This window comes from Gadus chalcogrammus, chromosome 10 (genome assembly GCF_026213295.1).
Source record: "Gadus chalcogrammus isolate NIFS_2021 chromosome 10, NIFS_Gcha_1.0, whole genome shotgun sequence".
In the NCBI taxonomy this organism is placed as follows: Eukaryota; Metazoa; Chordata; class Actinopteri; order Gadiformes; family Gadidae; genus Gadus; species Gadus chalcogrammus.
The window spans coordinates 20,116,885-20,137,976 of NC_079421.1; the positions used below are offsets into that span (position 1 = coordinate 20,116,885).

Sequence of the window (21,092 nt, forward strand, 5' to 3'; positions counted from 1 at the left end):
TGTGTGTGTGTGTGTGTGTGTGTGTGTGTGTGTGTGTGTGTGTGTGTGTGTGTGTGTGTGTGTGTGTGTGTGTGTGTGTGTGCGTCCAGAGGTGGATGGAGTACCGAAAAATCGTTCTTAGGTATTGAAGTAATGTAACTTTGAGGAAATTGTACTCAAGTAGGTGTTAAGCTACTGGTATTTAAAATACAACTGAGTTGAAAATTACTATCACTTATGACAAAGCCTTTGACAAATGTGCGAAATGGGTCGTGGAATTAACCGATTGGCCCGTTGAGAGTTGTGGGTGGGCCTTAAGATAAAATATTATTTTCGATATAATGTTGCGCACATTTCTTCTGCTAGAGCCTATTAAAAGAGTACTTTGACAAATGCCTTTTTAAAAGCAGAAAGCATTTCACTTAAAGCCTACTTATTACAATCATCCTTTGTTCAACACCCAACTTTAAGGTTCAGTGCATGACAGGAAACAATACGTCGTTGAATGTTTCTGAAGAACAAGAGCAACGCATCCTGTTAAAGCCATCAGTAAGGTCTATTTATGCTTGCAAGTTTTGGTGTTGCCTTGTGACAACGACATGGCCAGCCACAGCCCCCATCTCATACCTCGACCACAAGCGTGTATGTGTGCATATGTGTGTGGGTGCTTTTTTCCCAGAACAGTGTAAAGGTACCTATACTTTAAATAGAAAGGCATGATTGTGAGTGATAAGTTGAGTGACTAGTGGTAAAAGATCTTGCCCATTCTGCCATTCTGCTCTGATGGAGTAGGAACGGTCACCTCTGGACATGAGCTGAGACTTTGTTACATCAAGGAGGGTCCTGCCTGAGGAGAAAGGTCGCACACTGAATCGTAAGGGGCTACAGAATGATTTAAATGTTATTTACAACATTTCAAATACATTTTAAACTTCAATTGAGAAGCAATGATTGCGGTGGGGAATGGGCTGTTAGAACCAGTAGAGAAACTTGAAATTGAATTCTGGACGCGTTGGAACATCTGATTTATTTAAAAAATGAAAAAACACAAATTTTCTTCGTCATCATATTGAAAAGATTATCGAAATACTAGCTATCAATGTGTGTTGAAAAGAGTAAATACAGAAACACATTTAACGGTCAATGTTTTTTAAGTTTCTGTTTTGATATGCATCTCGGAAAACTAATAATTGGCTCATTCAGTCTCCAAGGTCCAGCCAATCATAATTGATGCATCGCATGTACAGGTTGGTCCAAATCTGTCACTCGAGTCCAGAGCTCAATCAGCAGTAAAAACATGATGATCTTGGCCATTTATTTTGCAATGACAATTTTGATTGCATCATGTAAGTACAATTACGCTTCAAATCAACTTTTTCATGTAAATTATTAAACAATTGTCACTTGCATCGTAGCATGTATGTATATTTCATTTTTTCATATTTCTTTATTTTTAGTGCCGGTTGAGACCGAAGACATTCCTCTTTCGGTTTCTGAAATAAAAGCAGAACATGGCGATAAGGTTACTTTAAATTTTAGAGTAATGAAAAAAGACGATAAGTTTGACTGGTACAAACAATCTCATGGATATGTTCCCCAAACCGTCGCTCGAAGAGTGTTGGGAATTTTCTTTTTTTTTCCTCCCTTTAATTTAACGTTCACAATGGAAGAAGGGGTTTCTGATTTCAATCTGATCATTCAAAGTGTAACTAAAGGCGATGAAGCAAACTATTTCTGTCGACAACAATTTTCTGACAGTTGGACTAATGGCATATTTCTGTCTGTCAAAGGTAAAACGTAAACCCTCTTTAATGTTTTGCTTTCAATATTATGAGTAATAGTTTACATTTGCTAAAAGTAGCCTCAACATATTGACTTTGGCCCTTTTGATGATTATTTGCAGTTATTTTGCAGATAAAAATGTCATGAAGGTAGATGAAAAGCAAGATGAAACAGGTTAATACATTCCTCTTCCTACTTTCAGTATATCTGACTTATTAACTAAATTTATCAAATACAACATAAATATCGTTCATTTATTATTTTGCGTGACATTATCTCACCTTCCATTCCATAATATTCCTACAAATATTTGACTTTGTCCCTTTTGATGATGATTATTTGCATTTATTTTGCAGATCAAAACGTAACGAAGGTTAATGACAAGCAAGATGTAACAGGTTATTACATTCCACTTCCTACTGTCAGTATATCTGACTTATTAACTAAATTGATCAAATATAATATAAATATCGTTCATTTATTATTTTGCGTGACATTATCTTACCTTCCATTCCATAATATTCCTACAAATATTTGACTTTGTCCCTTTTGATGATGATTATTTGCATTTATTTTGCAGATCAAAACGTAACGAAGGTTAATGACAAGCAAGATGTAACAGGTTATTACTTTCCACTTCCTACTTTCAGTATATTTGACTTACTAATTAATGTTTATCAAATATTATATAAATATTGGTCATTCAAATGCTGGGACACAACACATCATTTAAATTGCCTGACATTTTCTTACCTTCCATTATTTTAAATCTAAATAGAAATACTTTGAGTTCTAAAGCTTCCCGATGACCCATTGTCGATTATCTGATTCTAGAACCCTACAGGCATCTGGTGATCTCGGTGCATCGGATAATGTTGGCTTGCTGTCTGCTTGTGATTATAATCCTCATTCTAATCATTCATTACAGGTGTGTGAGCATTGTAACACTACAGCACACTCACCACAAGAGCTCATATCAGGACAGGTTTAAGAGCATCCTGTCGTGGCAATTTCTGTATCAGATATTGCGGCTAAGCAGATGAGATATTTAGATGCAAAAAGCACACAATACTGTTGACAATTAGTGGTTATATATATTTGTATTAAAAGTACGAACAAAGATACATCACAACATGCATCAACAAACAACATAACAGGCATACATTACAATAATCTGAGGCCTCAGATGAGAGCTTCTCTTGGCGTGTTACTTCATTCTCTGAAGGTACGCTGGGGAGAAGTCCACTGAGTCTTCCAATCAATGAGTTCTTATTCACTTCGTTTGGGTCCTGAAGGGGGTGGTCCCCCAATACTAAAAGTCTTTGTTCACCAGATTGTTATCTTTACAGTTGAAGCTCCCCACCCGAGGCTAAGGTGGGGTCGGCGGCCGTGCCATGTAGCTCTCTGACTTTGTTTACGCTAGCCAGAGTGTTGAGGAAAAGGCCCATACTTCAAAGCATTGCTTGGGAGATGACACACGAAAAGATAGGAACAGGCAGGCAATAAAATCCATCACACGACTCTCGAACATTCACACTTCAAATGACCCAAAAGGAGAGCAGAAGAGAGACACTATATAGAATTACACAGAATAGCAACAAAACTTAAATTCATATAGACCAAAACAATACAACATGTAGATTTTCCATCACAATCCCCACCGCTTAGATAGAGAGGTCTCAGTGTGCAGGATCACGTGCATTGATTCAGCAGAATATTTCATTTACAATAGTTATAGTAGTTATATAGCAATAGTTTATACATTTTGAACCAAATAAGAACTATTTGGATAGGCATAGAAGGTTTTTAGATGACTTAACAACATAACATGCCATGTCAACTGTGAATCCTTCCTCCTGTTTGTGAGTAACACAGTTCTTTGTTGTAGGACGGGGAAAACTGATTCCTTGAACTACGCAGCGTTGGATCTCTCCGGCAGAGGAAATCGAAGGAGGGAAGAAGAAAAGTGAAAGGACTCAAGAGAGTGAGGATTCTGCTGTGAGAGAAACCTGCCACTGAAGTCCATCAACCACGTCCTAATATAGTTTGATCTGGTGGATGTGCATTACTTTTCTAAAAGGGTTAAAAAGTACAAGCTTAAATTAAGATATGAAAGACAATAAATAATATGATTCTGACAAAGCTCAAATAGAACAACAATTTAACAGCGCTGGAAAGGGGTTTGGTTCAAAATATATATATTTTTAATGGTGACGAGCAAGCATATCATTTTGGGTTGCCTAGTGTAGATACATTCAGCCATTGCAAAGAGACCTAATGCGCCTGCATTGTGTTCATTTTTCAACTTACTCTTCATCAGATCAAATTACTTTTCAAGACTTATCAATATGTTTGCATTCGTTTTTTGTAAGTTTTTTTTGATGGACACTTAAGTGTGTAATAATTGTTATTGTTAATAATTGCTGTATTACATACAAACGCTTGAAAGTATTCAGACTTGACACGTCATTTTATGTTGTTATGTCATCTATCAACCTTACATGTTTATGCAACTAGGTGATGTTTGGTTCAAAATGTATAAATATCTCTAAGCCTACTTTAACCATTGATATTAAGCAAAACTTATTGTTGCTAGAATGTGTAAACTGATATTAGTTGGAATGGTCAAAGAAATTGTGATCTTGACGTTCGACACAGCAATGCTAGACGATCTGATTTGTGGGAAATAAAAAAAATAAATAAAAATAAGTGCAACAAATAAAAAAAAGCTGTTTCTAATTAGCAATGAACACTGCCTGGATCATTGAATTGTAGGTTTCATGCGGTCGTAAGCATCATTTGGCTTGGTGTTGTTTATGCAAAAATAATGGGGGAGGGTCCACCCAGCTGGGAGGAGCTGACTGGTGGACCACGTTGAGCTGTAGGCTGCAGTTGATCTGTCTGTCACACATCTGAGTCAAACCCGCCCACCGAGGTCACACTTTTAGATTTAAAATAGCTTGTTAACACCACAACTGGTAGAAAGATACAGACACTTTAAAAAATAAGAACAGCTATGGATGCAGTGGACAGGACACACCGCCAACCTAATGTGTGTAACAGTGAAAAACCTATGTGATGAAAAACACAAAGGGGTTTACTTACCTCATCCGACCCCATGAAAGGAATCACAAAAAGGCAGGTCTATAAAATTAACATGGTTTAATGATAAAGATCTACTCCTGTACTGAACTCTACTTTACTCTACCCTACTAAACAGTACTCTACTCTAACCTACTCCACCCTGTTAAACTCTTCAACTGTTTCATGAGGTTCTTTCTTTACACACGCACACGCGCGCACACACACATATACAGTATATAATGATAGTTGCTGGTTATGCCTGTCCTGAAACAGACCAATAATATGGTTGGTATCTGGATCTGAAATCTGCATCTGACTTATAAAATATAGGCCGTGTGTATGATATATATCCTGCACCTCACCCTTGACAAGATGGAGACAAGACGGCCGTGGCTTTGTATGAATGGTTGTTATGTGTCTATTGAATGGAATGATGTTGCATCGTCTGGTCTCTGCAGTGCAATTGGATCTCAAAGGAATACCTTTATTAAGATACGAGTATACCTGAATGAAACTGAAAAATAAATAATACCACTCTTTACTCTTTGAAAAAGTAGATACAAGCAAAATTAATTTGATTATAATTCAGGTTGAGTTAGTGACGGTAAATGTCCATTTCATGGTTGGTTTCTGAAGTACGTGAGCAACACCTCCTGTGGAGACCTACGGTCAGGTCTATCTATGGTTCAGAGATGTGGTGGGGTGTCAAAAGGCGGAGACATGGCCAGCCACAGCCCTTGTCTCTCAACTTGGCGCCTCACTCTTTGTTTCCTGCACGATACATTCTAGTAAGAGAGATGAAAAGAAGCTACAAAAGTATGATGGATATCATATCCGCATTAAAATCTGATATTAATATGTTGAGTTGTGTATTGACATTATCCAAAATGTTTCCAACAATGTTCAAACCCAGATAAATACTTTTTTTAAATTTTAAGGTAAAGGTCTGCTTCATTTGGTGAGGTTGCATGTCAATGGCATCATTTCCCATTCAACCCCTCACTTCCGGCGAAATTCCTGATATAGAAAGCCTTTTAGAGATATGATTTATCAATATTGATGTAGCTCACTATCCTATGGGCTACTATGACAAGGGTATCATGCTCATGCCAGCCAAGAAGCGAATCAAGTGTTTCCCACACATAGATTTTACTTGCGTGGGTCACCCAGGTATATTAAGGCCATCTAAGTATTTTCAGAAACCCATGTTAGCATTTTCTGATGAAGGAACCTCAAGACCACTGCTGTTGTTAGTGTAGTCTCCATTTATTGATACTTCCCCTTCATCAAATTTTTAAGTTTCATGTTACACTGCTACTCATTTCCTATGCATCTTTTTAATATTCTGGAATAGTATACACCAATGTAAAATCCCCCCCAAATATATCTACTCATTTCCTGTAAATGATGATTGATGATGACATCATTGTACTTGACAATGCAGATCTCAATGACCAGAGGTTTGTCTCCCAGACTCTGATCCAACAGCCTGTGTTGATTTGCTTATTATCTCATCATAAAGACAATAGATATAAGTTAAAGGAGAATCTCACCGGTGGAGACATGAATCTGTTTTCTCTACCATAGAGGAGGCTGTCATGTCTGCCTATGAATATCCCTGAGTTACTGTGGTGAGCTCTTTGGAGCTCTGTGACGGCCTGAAGGCTGCAGGGAGGAATGCTGCTGTTTGGCTGCCATTTAATTAGTTCACCTTGTTCCGCCGTACGTCTCCTCAACGTTTTCACTTGTGATATGTTTGGACATTGTGTGCGTCCTACTCCATTGTTCTCCTATGGAGTAGGCACTGCTGCAAGTTCAGGGAGGGCATGTGTCATTGGTTAATGTCTATACATTACTTTTCGATTTAATTGAGTGAGTGAGTGAGTGAGTGAGTGAGTGAGTGAGTGAGTGAGTGAGTGAGTGAGTGAGTGAGTGAGTGAGTGAGTGAGGATGTGTGTGTGTGCGCATGTGTGTCCAGAGGTGGATGGACTACCAAAAAATCTTACTTAGTTATTGAAGTAATGTAACTTTGATGAAATTGTACTCAAGTAGGTGTTAAGTTACAGGTATTAAAAATACAACTGAGTGGAAAATGACCATCACTTATGACAAAGCCTTTGACAAATGCGCGAAATGAGTGGTGGTATTAACCGATTGTTCTGTTGAGTGTTGCGAGTGATAAAATATTCCCTCGCATAAGAGTCGCATTTATTATTCCGCCTAATTTCTTCTGCTAGAGCCTATTAAAAGTTTGCTTGAACAAATGCTTTTTTAAATGCAGAAAGTATTTCACGCAAAGGCTACTTTCGTTGAATGTTTCTGAAGAACAAGAGCAACGCATCCTGTTGAAGCCATCAGTAAGGTCTATTAATGCTTGCAAGTTTTGGTGTTGCCTTGTGACAACGACATGGCCAGCCACAGCCCCCGTCTCATACCTCGACCACAAGCGTGTATGTGTGCATATGTGTGTGTGTGACTTTTTCACAGAACAGTGTAAATGTACCTATACTTTAAATAGAAAGGCATGATTGTGAGTGATAAGTTGAGTGACTAGTGGTAAAAGATGTTCCCCATTCTGCCAGCCGTATGTCCTCTAGCATGGATCCCCAAGCCTGACGGGCTCTGATGGAGTAGGAACGGTCACCTCTGGACATTAGCTGAGACTTTGTTACATCAAGGAGGGTCCTGCCTGAGGAGAAAGGCCGCACACTGACTCGTAAGGGGCTACAGAATGATTTAAATGTGATCTACTGGATTTAAATACATTTTAAACGTCAATGGAGAAGCCACGATTGCGTTGGGGGTTCTGTTAGAACCAGTAGAGAAACTTAGTTGCTGAATTCTGGACTAGTTGGAACTTCACAATCATTACAAATATGAGAAACATAAATGATCATTGTCATCATATTGAAGACATTATCTCAATTGTAGCTTTCAATGTGCGTCTTATAGAGGAAACACAGAAACTCATTTAACGGCTAATATTTTTTAAGTTTCCGTTTTGATATGCATCTCTGAAAACTAAGTGAATCATTGGCTTGTTCAGTCTCGAAGGTCCAGCCAATCACAATTGATGTATGGCATGTACACGTCGGTCTAAACTGTCACTTGAGTCCAGAGCTCAATCAGCACTAAAAACGTGATGATGGCAAGTTATTTTACAATAACAATTCTGATTGCAGCATGTAAGTACAATTACGCTTCAAATCAACTTTTTCATTTAAATTATTAAATAATTGTCACTTGCATTGTAGCATGTAGGTATATTTCATATTTTTGTCTTTCTTTATTTTTAGTGCCGGTTGAGAGCCAAGACATTCCTCGTTCAGTTTCTGAAATAAAAGCAGAACTTGGAGATAAGGTTACTTTACATTGTAGAGGAATGAAAAAAGAAAATAAAGAAGATAAGATTGACTTGTACAAACAATCTCATGGATATTTTCCCCAAACAGTCGCTCGAAGTGTGCTTGGAAAAATTACAATTTATCCTCCCTTTAATTTAACATTCACAGTGGAAGAAGGGGTTTCTGATTTCAATCTGATCATTCAAAGTGTGACTAAAGGCGATGAAGCAAACTATTTTTGTCGACATCAATTTTCTGACAGTTGGACTAATGGCATTTTTCTGTCTGTCAAAGGTAAAACGTAAACCCTCTTTAATGTTTTGCTTTCAATATTATGAGTAATAGTTTACATTTGCTAAAAGTAGCCTCAACATATTGACTTTGGCCCTTTTGATGATTATTTGCATTTATTTTGCAGATGAAAACGTAACGAAGGTTAATGACAAGCAAGATGTAACAGGTTAATACATTCCACTTCCTACTTTCAGTATATCTGACTTATTAACTAAATTTATCAAATATAATATAAATATCGTTCATTTATTATTTTGCGTGACATTATCTTACCTTCCATTCCAAATGTCAACCATTTTCAATATTTTGCTTTGAATATCATGAGTAATAGTTTAGTGTTGCTGACGGAACCCTAAACATATTGACTTAATCCCTTTTGATGATGATTATTTGCATTTATTTTGCAGATCACAACATCACGACGGATGAAAAAAAGCAAGATGAAAAAGGTTACTACATTCCATTTCCTTCTTTCAGGATATCTGACTTACTAACTATCTAATGTTTATCAAATATAATATAAATATTGTTCATCATTTATTATTTATTATTTTACGTGACATTATCTTACCTTCCATCCTATTATATCAAAATACAAATTCTTAGAGTTCTGCAGCTTCCAGATAACCCATTGTAGATTTTCTGATTCTAGAACCCTGTAACTGTCCTCTGGTTTGTTTTAATATATATATATAATACTTGTTTCTTAGATACTTTTAATTATAATAGAATAATAGAAGTATAATATCGTTAGTTATTATTTTGAAAATGAATCTCAATGTTTTCCTGAATTTAACATTATGAACATATTTTTCTTGAAAAACTTCATTCAGGAAAGCCACATTCCATTCTATCATATGTAATTGTTCATAAAAGATACCATGGGATCTAAATCTTCGCTTATAATTCTAGAACCCTACCGTCATCTGGTTACCGTGGTGCTTGGAATACTGTTGGCTTGCTGTCTGGTTGGGAATATAATCCAATTCATAGCCAGAAATAAAAAGCAAGTTTGGGAGCATTGCAAAGGTACGGTACATTCTACACTAATAAGCCTACTGATGTGATTTGATATGACCTAAGGACAGCTTAGAGATTCCCAACTGCTTTAATCGATACATTTGTAGTCTGCATACTGAATCGATGGTATATTTACAGATACCTGGTGGCAGTTTTCTTTTTTCACTTGACCGACATGAATTGCTACGAACGATAGCATTAAAAAAAGTAATTATTCTTCTGTTCTTATATTCAGGAACACCGAGTTCCTCTGACCATGTTGCAACTGACTCAGTGATTCAGGAACAACAGGTACTCATTGCATTGTGTTTAAAATGTATGTATTGAAATTCATAATCGAGAAGAACAATTGAAATGAAGATGTGCAAATGTTCTCATTTGAGACAAAATTATTCGTTAAATCAATGTTAAAAAGTTTGTAAAATAGTGGAAGAGTGGAACGGGCTGGCGAGACAGACGTGATACACGTTTTCAATGCGTATGTTTTAGATGGTGTACAATGCCATAAAAATAAGAATTGTTGTTTTTGTTACCCTAGAATTATGTCTACCTTGGGGGGGGGGGTCCTCTGCCACAGAGCCCAGAACTGACCACCGGCTCTAGAGAGAATGGGGTTTTAATTTGAAGTGAACCTCGTGATTTAGCCTGAATTTGAACCCGATAAGGGGAAAAAGGTTTTTGAGCTAAGCGTTCAATGAAGAAAAGGGGCTATTATCCCAACAACGGCTATGACCCGGTAGTGTATGAGTGATGTTCTCTATGAAGAAGCCCTTCATATCGTGGATATAGCTATACTATAAGAATTTGGGAAGATTAACCCTCTCTAACACATACAACTAAATATACTTAAGGAATGCGAGAAATCCACACACACGATTTTGGATTCACTTAACTGCTTGTAAGCTATGGCCTTTAGTTCCATAGACTAAATAAAGTATAAATACAATTTATGACCATTAATTGAGTAAGGAACCTCATCACTCCACACCTGGCTGCTCGAGAAGCATCGAGATGGTGCCACCATCATTTTGTATGTACTTGCCCCTTGCAGTTCAGTACAGGCCGCCCTAGCTTCTCCTAGCGTCGTTGGTGATGGGGAGTATTCAGTTTGCTGTAATCTGTGTTACTGCTCTGCGCCGCTAAATTATTCTCACTAGGAAGGTTGGAAAATAATATAATACGTTATTGTTCTTTAATGTTCTATCTTAACACTTTTCTGGAACGTTGTAAAACGTATTTAATTCTTATTTTGATAAAATGCATGTTCTTGAACTTCCCTGCCACCATCCTGACGTCTCAGATGTTTGTTAGTAACACACAATTCTCTGTTGTAGGACAGGGAAACGGATTCCTTGAATTACGCAGCGTTGGATTTCCCTGGCAGGAAAACCAAAAGGGGGAAAAAGAACAGTGAACGGACTGAGGAGAGTCTGTATTCTGCTGTGAGAGAAACGCGCCACTAAAGAACAGTGAACGGACTGAGGAGAGTCTGTATTCTGATGTGAGAGAAACCCGCCACTGAAGAACAGTGAACGGACTGAGGAGAGTCTGTATTCTGCTGTGAGAGAAACGCGCCACTGAAGTCTATTAACCAGGGAGTCTGGGTCCCCTCATGAGGCTAAAGGAATGAATTGGTACTGCCATGTTCTGACGCAGTTTGGATTGATGAATTTGAATGTTGTGCTATGGTTGTTGGCGGATGTGATTATAAAACTACGAGATAGTTATAGTCCTTGATTCTGATTGGCTCATAGCCGTTGAAGAATACTACGAAAAAAAACATAGAAACAAATTTAACTTACAAACACGCATGTCACCGCATTACTAAAACTTAATAAACATATTTTTTAACGTGCCACCGATCTCAAGTATGCTTGCCGATGTTGCTTAGCAACCATTTCCTGGACCCCGCCCACCGCCGCCTGACGTCTGGCCCCGCCCGCCTGCAGTCCCTCAAACAGCCTCAGCGGCCCACACTGCAGCGGCTCGAGGTCGGCCCTTCTGCGCAGCCTCAGCCACAGTATCTACCACTGGCTGTTTCCCCTGTAATCTCTCATTTCAGTGTCAGTCTCCCCCCATACTATGCAAGTCGTGACAGATACTATATCATATCAGGTTGAAAAAGTCATTGCCATCCCAAATGTTTTGTGTTAGTTGTTTATAGTTCTGGTATAGTATCATTATTTATAAATATATTTTTCGATTCCAACACAACCTACAAGGAACTCTGACATTAGGGATCTGGTAAAGGGTATATAACTCACGTTACCTATGAAGTGGGAACACGACATGGCAGGCCCATGAAGCCTACATTGTCGATTTAATGATAAAGATCTCTTGGGCTCTTCTCTACTCCTCTCTGCTCTTCTCTTCTACTCTACTCTCTCATCAGGTTCTCTCTTCAACAACAATGCACATAGGTACATGAATACATTTTGACAGATGCTGGGGATAGGCTGTCCTGAAACATGCCAGCCTTGTGGTTGTGTGGATCTGTGTAGAGAGATAACTCCAGAGAGAGAGAAGGGGGAGACCGCATACAAGACAACAAAAGTGCATGCCCTGCATTTAACACCATACAATACAGAGACATGACATTTGTTGATGTGCTTTGTACGAGTGGTGGGTATACGTCTCTTGAATGGACTGATATCTATCTGCTGGTCCCTGCAGTGCAATATGATCCCAAATCAACATTTTCTGTTCACTAAACAAACACCTTTTAGGTTCAGTCAGTGACAGGATATATAACCATTTTGTGGTTGGTCTCTCAAGAGCGTTATCAACACATCCTGTTTGCAACCTGCAACTCTATTGAGGGATAATAGTTGTGGTGGTTGGGTCAAAAACAAAGACATGAACAGCCTCCGCCCCCGCCTTTCAACTAGCTGCCTCACTCTCTGTTTCCAACCCGGTGGTAAAAACACATACGGGGAGAAAGATTAAAGGAAGTGTCAATTGAAGCATTCTTAAATTCCCTCCTTATATTAATTGCCACTTTACACTCTTGGTTACGAAAGTCTTGAGTTTCTTGAATTTGCTCAAACACAGAGCACATCGATATCTCTCCACTCATAGCTGGATTTTAGTTCAGCTTCATTTTGGTACTCAAACGTTAAAAATCTGTCCTAGGTCACAAAGACGTGCATTTTAACTCCTCACTTTGTTGTTAATCTACTACTAACCAAACCATGACATTGTTTTTCAAACAAGGTAACGTAAGAAAATATGTACTTTATAATCCTAAAGGAAATATGTATTAGACGCATACAACGTCTTTGATTAAAATATAAACAACATACTGTGTGCATAGGCCGTCACCCATACGCATACATGCCCAAGCACAGTCCCTACAGAAGATGCACAGCCTGCCATCAACCAACAAACGGCCTGAGACTCACAAATAGCATTCCTACATCAGGGTTACCGTTTTCCTTACAGACTGTGTGCTTTGAACAACTCATTATTTTACAAGCAGAGAACGCCCGTCAACCCTTGCTTCACCCCGACATCTTGCTTTGGTCAGAGTGAATGTGTGAGAACCTATTTCTAAAAATAAGTCAGGGATCTCTGGGTGTAACCCAGTCTTGGTGAAAAGCGTGATACGGGACTCATGGTACTCAAAGCATCGGAGTCACAGCTTGTCCAGCTTATTTCTGAGCGACCTCTCGTCACTCAGGATCATACTCAAGCAGAGGCGGTCGATTGCTTCCTCTCTGGCCCATTTTACACGTTCATATACACACACACAAACACTCACCCACACACACACACACACATATTTCAGTGGCCTGCGGTGACTTTTGAGTTAAGGCAAGCTGATGAGACCCCCCCCCCCTTTACATTTCTAGAAGGAGACCTAGATTCTGTTCATGCCATTGCATTACATTGCTATTCAAGGAGCGCATGCATTTGATTGACCCTACTTGTGTGAATAATGCACATCCTTCTGCCAAAACAGATATAGTACTCAACAAATGAATTATTGTTAATAAAAAAGAAACATTGAAAATGTTTTTTTTTTTTTCAGTCTTAGCCTATGCGCAACAGGATGTGAACGCATCCTGTTGATACCTGCACTCAAGTCTGCTTATGGTTGGCCTGACAGAGTTGTGGTGGTGCGTCGAAACAGACATGGCCAGCAACACATGCATTTCTCATTTTGGGTTTCCTAGAATATAAACATTTGGTATTGATGTTAATATATATATATATATATATATATATATATATATATATATACATAGATATACACATATATATACACATGTGTTGTGTAACAGAGCCCTGACCTACAATGGTCATACAGTAGCCCAGAAAGGACAAACGGCTCTAGAGCAAACGTGTTTTTAATTCAATAAACTTTCCATTAATTGTAAGTGAACCTCCTGTTTCGCCTCAAAGTCAAGGACTATGAGATAAAATAATCGTGTTGGGCTTAGAGTTCTAGGAAGAAGGGAGCCTGTTATCCCCATGGCTCCGACCCATTTTAGATACTTTGGTAGTACCGTCTTTGTGTATGAGCGTTAGGATGAGCAGTGCCGTCCAAGCGGAGCATGCCAAATTCACACACAAACATTGTAGTGTTATACTATAATAATTGTCCGAGAAGCATAACAGGGGTGTTTCTAGGTTTCATAAACATCCGGGGCTTAGCCCAGACGGAAAATGAAAACTTCAGATGTTTCGACCAATCCTGTTGCTGGAGGCAGAGTTATTTGCAGACAAACTAGACCAGCCCATGAACATTTTAAAATGTAAATACAGACATTCCTGTATAATTAAGATGTATGACAGCTCCCTCTGCTGGACAACAGTCTCACACCAAACTACATTTTCCGTTTGAACCAACGTAGCTATAGTACACTGATGTGAGACGGGTTGGTGGATTGAACGTGTTGTAGTAGCAGAGAATGGTCTGCGGGGCAGTATGTACATTGTCAAATACATGAATAGGGTTGAATTTAGTAGTAATATGGAGGTTTCATATTTTTACAAAATGGATTATGTGAACATTGCTGAATAACAATCATGTATATTAAATGTATTGCAGGAGTTTTGCTTGACATTAATCAAGTTAAAGGACAATTAAATGAACCGCACCAAACATGTAGAAGTGAAAGTGGGATTTTAATATATAAACAAAAACACTTGACAGAAGTTTGATACAATTTTTTAAAGGAAAGCAGAAAAAAAAAAAACAGGAAGCCAAAACATTTTCCCAAATGATTATCTCAAAATGTCACCACAATTCCGAAAGCAAGTGAAGAGGTTTGTGTAAAAGCAGTCCTCCCTGACCAGTTCTGTCCCTGACTCTAAACCCTGACTCTCAACCCTAACGCTGAACCCTCTGAGGGCAGGAAGACGCGCCTTCCGTGTAAAGGTTCGAACCACAGAGAAGGAAGAAAAGAGGAAGCAGTAGAGAGTAGTGAAGTAGTGAGGTTAGTGACAGATGAGAGGGAAAGGCGTGTGGAAGCACACGGTTACATGTGGAGTCAAGAAGATCACTCCCACTGGAGGTCATTGATCCATCAGCCTCAGACTGCTGAGCTTAGCAGGTCTTCTGGAGGACGAGGCTCAGATGAACTGAGGAGACGGGACCAGCAGGATGTCAGGATCAGGGCGGGTTCAGCTAAGGTGTGTCTGCCCCCGACCAAACAGGATCAGGTGAGGTTCAGCTCAGGTGTGTCTGCCCGGACCAAACAAGGACATTGATTAGGTTCAATATTCAAAAGATGCAACATTATCTGAACCAAAGATAAGTCATTAAGGAGCTCAAGGAAGCATCACTGTATTCTGAGGACTTGTAACGGGCTAACTCACCAGGAAGCCAAAATACATCAATGTGCCCAAGAGTAATGAGAAACGTATGACTTACAGTTTGTAAGTCAGCACGGCTCCTCCATCAGCTCCTTCAGTACGGCTCCTCCATCAGCTCCTTCAGCCATGGATTCCTGGTCTGGTTACAAACACAGTTGGTCTCAGCAGTAAATCACCTGGGGACGGAACACACCCCACCTCCTGCATCTGAGGTTCACTTGTAAAATGGAAGACAAATTTAAACGCTTAAATAAGACAACGTCTGCAGATTGTCGCGTTCAGCAATTCATCCACTACGGTCGTAGCAGCTTGGTGATGGTTACCCTCTGGTCCGGTGCTGCAGGCCCCTGGTCTCCAGCCTCAGTCTCCGGTCCACCCTGGCACCACAAGCCTCCGGTCCCCAGCCGCTCAGCCTCGCCTTTCAGCTACAGCAGAAGGTTTATATCAGCATTTGCCCAACAATAAACTTAACTGACTCATCCGAAACCGAGTTACACAATTAATTAAATAATAATTTAATTATTTTATAACTCAAGGCTAGAAAATACTTGAGACCAGACATGAGCATCCCGTTTTTGGGAATGAAGACAGAGCAGTCCACAAGTTTAAAGTAGTGGTTCAAGCCATGCATTGAAACTGACCTGAGAAGACTCTACTCAAACACCAGAGCACTGTCCTGCTCTGGAGGACTTCTGACAGGAGGTGGAGGTCTGGCTCTGAGTGAGGAGGTGGAGGTCTTGCTCTGGGTGAGAAGGCAGACACCTTGGGACAAACTACATGTTACCTTTTTAACCTTTGACAGTTCTAGAGTATCTTCTACTGTAACATGTGGGAAGGACGAACATTACTTTAGCTTTGATATTATCCAGGGGTTAAACTTCTGTGGCAATTAATGACGGCAGCTATTTAGAACATACAAAAGCTGAAGCAACAAAGAACACCAAGCAGTATCGATATTAAATCAAATATACTCAGCCATATTCAGGTGCTGGGTTCCGTTGAAGAAATGTCAAATTATCTTCCTCCTTGAAATGATTTTGAGCCTTCAGTGATGTCATAAATGGGCCCGCAAGTAGAACGCTGTTTTGTACGCAGTGAGAGTCCCGTCACGTCATCGTGGTTAAAAGTACGGCGCAACCAACGGAAATTAGCAACATATAGTACGACGTACGTGTCAGTATGTATTTAATATCAAACTTCAGTTGTTTAAGATAGGGGCAACAATTCCCAATGGAAACGGAGTGAAAAATTGTTTCCGTTGGCAACGGCTCAAGGTTACGCAAATACAATCCAGAACGTTCCGCCAGATTCCCTCAGGGGACTCCCGTCCAACTAACTGCCAGGTGGTTTCTTATGGTTGTCAAGACTACAACGTTTTATGCTAACCATTGGGACTAAATCAAGTGACCGCACTCAGAACCTTCCACGGCGGGAAGCACAAACCGTCCGACTGGAATCCGAACATTCCAGCGGGAACCAACCAAAGAAATAACAGAACCAGCGCCTCACCTTGAGCTGAACGGAGGAAGATCCTGAAGTCCAGCGATGGTCTTCAGTAAAACACAGCCAACAGACTTACCTTGAGGGGATCTGTTTGTTGCTGTTGGTCATTACTACTATTCAGTGTACCTTTACATTATTTTGCACCCAGTGTGTACAAGTTATATCACTCAAACCGTACGAAGAACCAAACTACCATGTACGTCCCACAACAACTTTAAACCTAAAATCCTGGAATCATTCAATACAAAACCGTGTCTACATTTTACAATTATCTAGATTATTCAGTGTAAAAACCATACAGAGCAAATTTAATCTATAATGATAATACTTATAAAACTCTACATCTCCATCACTAGAGTGTTGCATCCTACTCATGGGGGTGTGGTCTGAGTGAGCAGAGATGCATGCTGGGATACAGTACTGTCTGAAGTCTTCAGTTCTATAGACAAGCCCCTCAGGAGAAACCAAGTGTTTGAGAATCTGTCGCGACATCAGTTACATGAGCTCGAATATCCTTCAAGATGGCGCCAGGATTCTCAGAGGAGAAAAGCCAAGAGGATGATGTGTGGGTTCTTCCTCTCAGCCAGTGGAACACAACAACGGTCTTCATCAGAGTACCATGGAACACTTTGAAACATTCTCCTCTTTACACCTTGAAGCCCCAGTGAAGGTATCCTTACCTCCTCAGCTGAAGAGCACAACTTCAGCTCGAAGAGCGCACTAGCTGGAGTTCCCGGATTGGTTCTGATTTAAGGGAACCAATCGTTCAGCTAGTCCTGTCCGAAACAAATACAGTTCAGCCTGAGAAGACGTGCAACCGAGAGCTACCCAAAATCCACAGGGCTCTCCATCAATCCAGCCAGGTAGGAAGAGCCGTCTCATTACAGGTCTGAAGGTCATCTTGAATATCCATTTAGGTCCCTTTCCAACGTCAGACTCTCCTTGTGGAATTCCTTTAGGTGTCCATCCTCCATTGATCCTGATTGGTGTAGTCCTAGTTTGAAGTCACTGATCTGAACACGCCGCTTGCATCCTTTTACACTTGAGTTGGGTACTCTCCATTCTGCCCAGTGTGTTGGATATCGCTCCGGAGCGTCGCTCAGGGCTCTTCATGTCTACTGGAGGCCCTCAAGTAAAGGTGTGCCCGTCCATCAGGTATGATTTATTTGACCATTCCGATATCCCAAGCCAATCACAGACCCCCGTATGAACATTATCACTGTCAAAGCAAGCCGGACACACACACACATAGAACCCAGGACAGGCACGTAGAACCCCATGCCAGGTGTGAGTGGGACACACACACACACACACACACACACACACACACACACACACACACACACACACACACACACACACACACACACACACACACACACACACACACACACACACACACACACACACACACACACACACACACACACAGTAGAACCCTACGGATGCTCAAAAATCATCCATCTCATGTCAAACCCAAACACACATACCACTCAGCCATAAAAGGCCAAACAATCATGCAGGGTAAAAACCTCATGCCAAATAACCTTCCATCATCACCCCCCCAGCTCTCCTGCCAGGGCACCCAGAACAGAACAACCAATGTCTCCAGAGATGTAAATTATGTACAACATCCTTCAGTGGCGTCCCACATTGGTGATGGATTATGCTTGGCGTCTCCAAAATGTGTCCCAGGTTGATTCAACGTCTCTGAAGTCATGTCTTTGTATTCCATTGGTTTCCTGAATGACGGGCCTTCACAGATGCAAACGGTAGAGCTTTAGTCAGCCTGAGGACAGGAAGGAGGTCATCTGTTCAGAAGACCACCCAGTGGAGGGGGGTGGCTCTTGAGGAGCAGGATCCATATGGGGATGGCCCCAAATAGGACCTTCTTGGAAATGAAACTGTTCCTGAGGAGTCCCGATGCATGGAGGGGACTGTTCAATGTGTTCCATGGTTCTCTGTGTCAGACTGAAGTTGAGTTTTAGTTGTTGAGATGAGGAGCCCCCTCATCTCCCCCTGGTGTTTCTCCTTCTGAATCCCTGTCTCCATCTTTAAGAACATTCCAGTCCATGTAACTGATGTCACGACAGTTTCTCGAACACTCGGTTTCCCCTGAGGGGGCGTGTCTACAGACCTGCAGACTTCAGACAGCTCTATATCCCAGTATGCACCTCTGCTCACTCAGACCACACCCTCGTCAGTAAAGCAACACTCATGTGATGAAGATGCAGAGCTCAGGAGAGTAGGATGAAAGCAGACTGAAGATATCATTTTAAAAGGGGACATATCATACCACCAGGTTTGAGCGTGATTAGCCATTACAATCTGTTTTCAAAATGTGCAGCATTGTGACATCACAGGTGGGAGTGTCCACCTAGATATATGGCTAATCACACTCACACCTGGTGGTATGATATGTCCCCTTTAACAAATCATTAAAACCAACATAAACCAAACACCTAAGTAACCCATGAACCCATAAAACATCCTTATACTCAGATCAACCTTCAGGTAACAGGTTAACTCACCAGGAAGCCAAAATACATCAATGTGCCCAAGAGTAATGAGAAATTAATGACTTACAGTTTGCAGTTCATCTTGATGGTTAAGTTGGGATACTCACAGAACTGCAGTTAAATATCCATTATAGACCTTTGAAGGAAGGAACAGTTTACTCATGAAAAAAGTCTTCATTCAATTCACCTTACTGTGTGTGAGAAGGAAGCTTTCATATAAGAGACTCATTCACTGGTTAAACGGGACACACACACACACACACACACACACACACACACACACACACACACACACACACACACACACACACACACACACACACACACACACACACACACACACACACACACACACACACACACACACACACACACACACACACACACACACACACACACACACACGGTGAGCGAATCACCTCCTCCCAAACAGGATACAACTTTGAGGGGAAAAGCCAAAAAAGGCATGTTTAATCTTTAACATAACAAAGTCTCTCAAAACACAAATAACGTCAAACCTGGGAGGAATCAGCGGTCCCCTCCTCCATGGGTGGAATCCCGTCACCCCCGAGGACCGGTCTCTCCGTGCAGGAGCTCCCGGGCTGGGAGAGACCCGAATGAGAGGAGAAGCAGGCTATTTAAGCCCTGCTTCTCCACCTGTTCCTCAGGTGCTCTGAATCTCCTTAATTGGCAACGGCCGGGTTGCCACAAGACACACACCATACTAAACACCGTACAGACACACACCAATACACCATATAGATTCACACCATATGCACGCACACACCACAGATACACACATATAGATTCACACACAATATTGATCCACACAACATATAGATACAAACCATATGCACACACACACGATAGATAAAAAACATATATATATATACACGCACACATCATAGGTATACACCATATAGATACACACAGACCATAGATACACACCATACAGATACACACCATAAAGATAAACACACCAAATAGACACACACCCAAGATTAACTTAATATAGATACAAATTATATAGATACCCGCACACACACACACACACACACACACACACACACACACACACACACACACACACACACACACACACACACACACACACACACACACACACACACACACACAGACAAACAAAAGATCCACTCCATACAGTTCTGGTCACTAAATACTACTCCTCCTTCTCTCTTCTCCTTCTCCCCTCTAATCCTTTTCTCCTCTCCTTCCGTCTCTCTTCCACGCATATCGCATTTTTATTGCCTCTACTCAACAGAATAGATTTGGGTGGGGTTTAGCCCAGAGGGAAAATTAAAATACTGCGTGCCAAATGTATGAGTATGCTTTATGGTGCATGCAAACTTTTTCATAATGCTTTATCTAAATAAACGAAATACGCAGTTTATTATAGCTTTAAATAGCTACCTGACTGCTATGCTGCTTATCCCCAAACATCTTAAGTTCCATTCAAGTTATTGCAGAGTAAAATTAATACAAGTGAGGCAGACCTTACTTGTATTAGGCAGACAACGTTTTTAGCAACAATAATTCTGAATACTGCATGTAAGTACTGCTTTAATGAAGTCTACATTATTGAGGTGCTTGGTGATGAAAAAATATATTGTAATTTTACAGTAGGATGTTTTTGTATACTAAACAACATACAACAATACCAAAAGTGATAAGTTCATAAGTTCTTGTTTTTCCTTGCATTTTTAGTGCTGATTCAGACCGAAGAGGA

At 40.4% G+C, this 21,092-nt stretch overlaps 2 long non-coding RNA genes across 3 annotated transcripts; one reads left to right on the top strand and one right to left on the bottom strand.

The window, feature by feature from the left end:
• Nucleotides 1–399: 399 nt before the first annotated feature.
• LOC130391036 (uncharacterized) lies at nucleotides 400–4,525 on the top strand. Of its 2 annotated transcripts, XR_008896843.1 has the most exons (9): nucleotides 400–670; nucleotides 772–853; nucleotides 1,183–1,325; nucleotides 1,437–1,769; nucleotides 1,894–1,935; nucleotides 2,118–2,159; nucleotides 2,342–2,383; nucleotides 2,596–2,689; nucleotides 3,650–4,525. It is a non-coding gene; the product is annotated as an uncharacterized LOC130391036 (long non-coding RNA). The 2 variants fall into 2 exon arrangements; XR_008896842.1 differs by lacking the exon at nucleotides 400–670 and having other exon boundaries at nucleotides 677–853.
• Nucleotides 4,526–14,636: 10,111 nt separating this feature from the next.
• Nucleotides 14,637–18,927, bottom strand: LOC130390681 (uncharacterized). Its single transcript, XR_008896798.1, has 4 exons — nucleotides 15,965–18,927; nucleotides 15,647–15,748; nucleotides 15,382–15,462; nucleotides 14,637–15,192 (listed from the first exon to the last, which is right to left on the bottom strand). It is a non-coding gene; the product is annotated as an uncharacterized LOC130390681 (long non-coding RNA).
• Nucleotides 18,928–21,092: the final 2,165 nt, after the last annotated feature.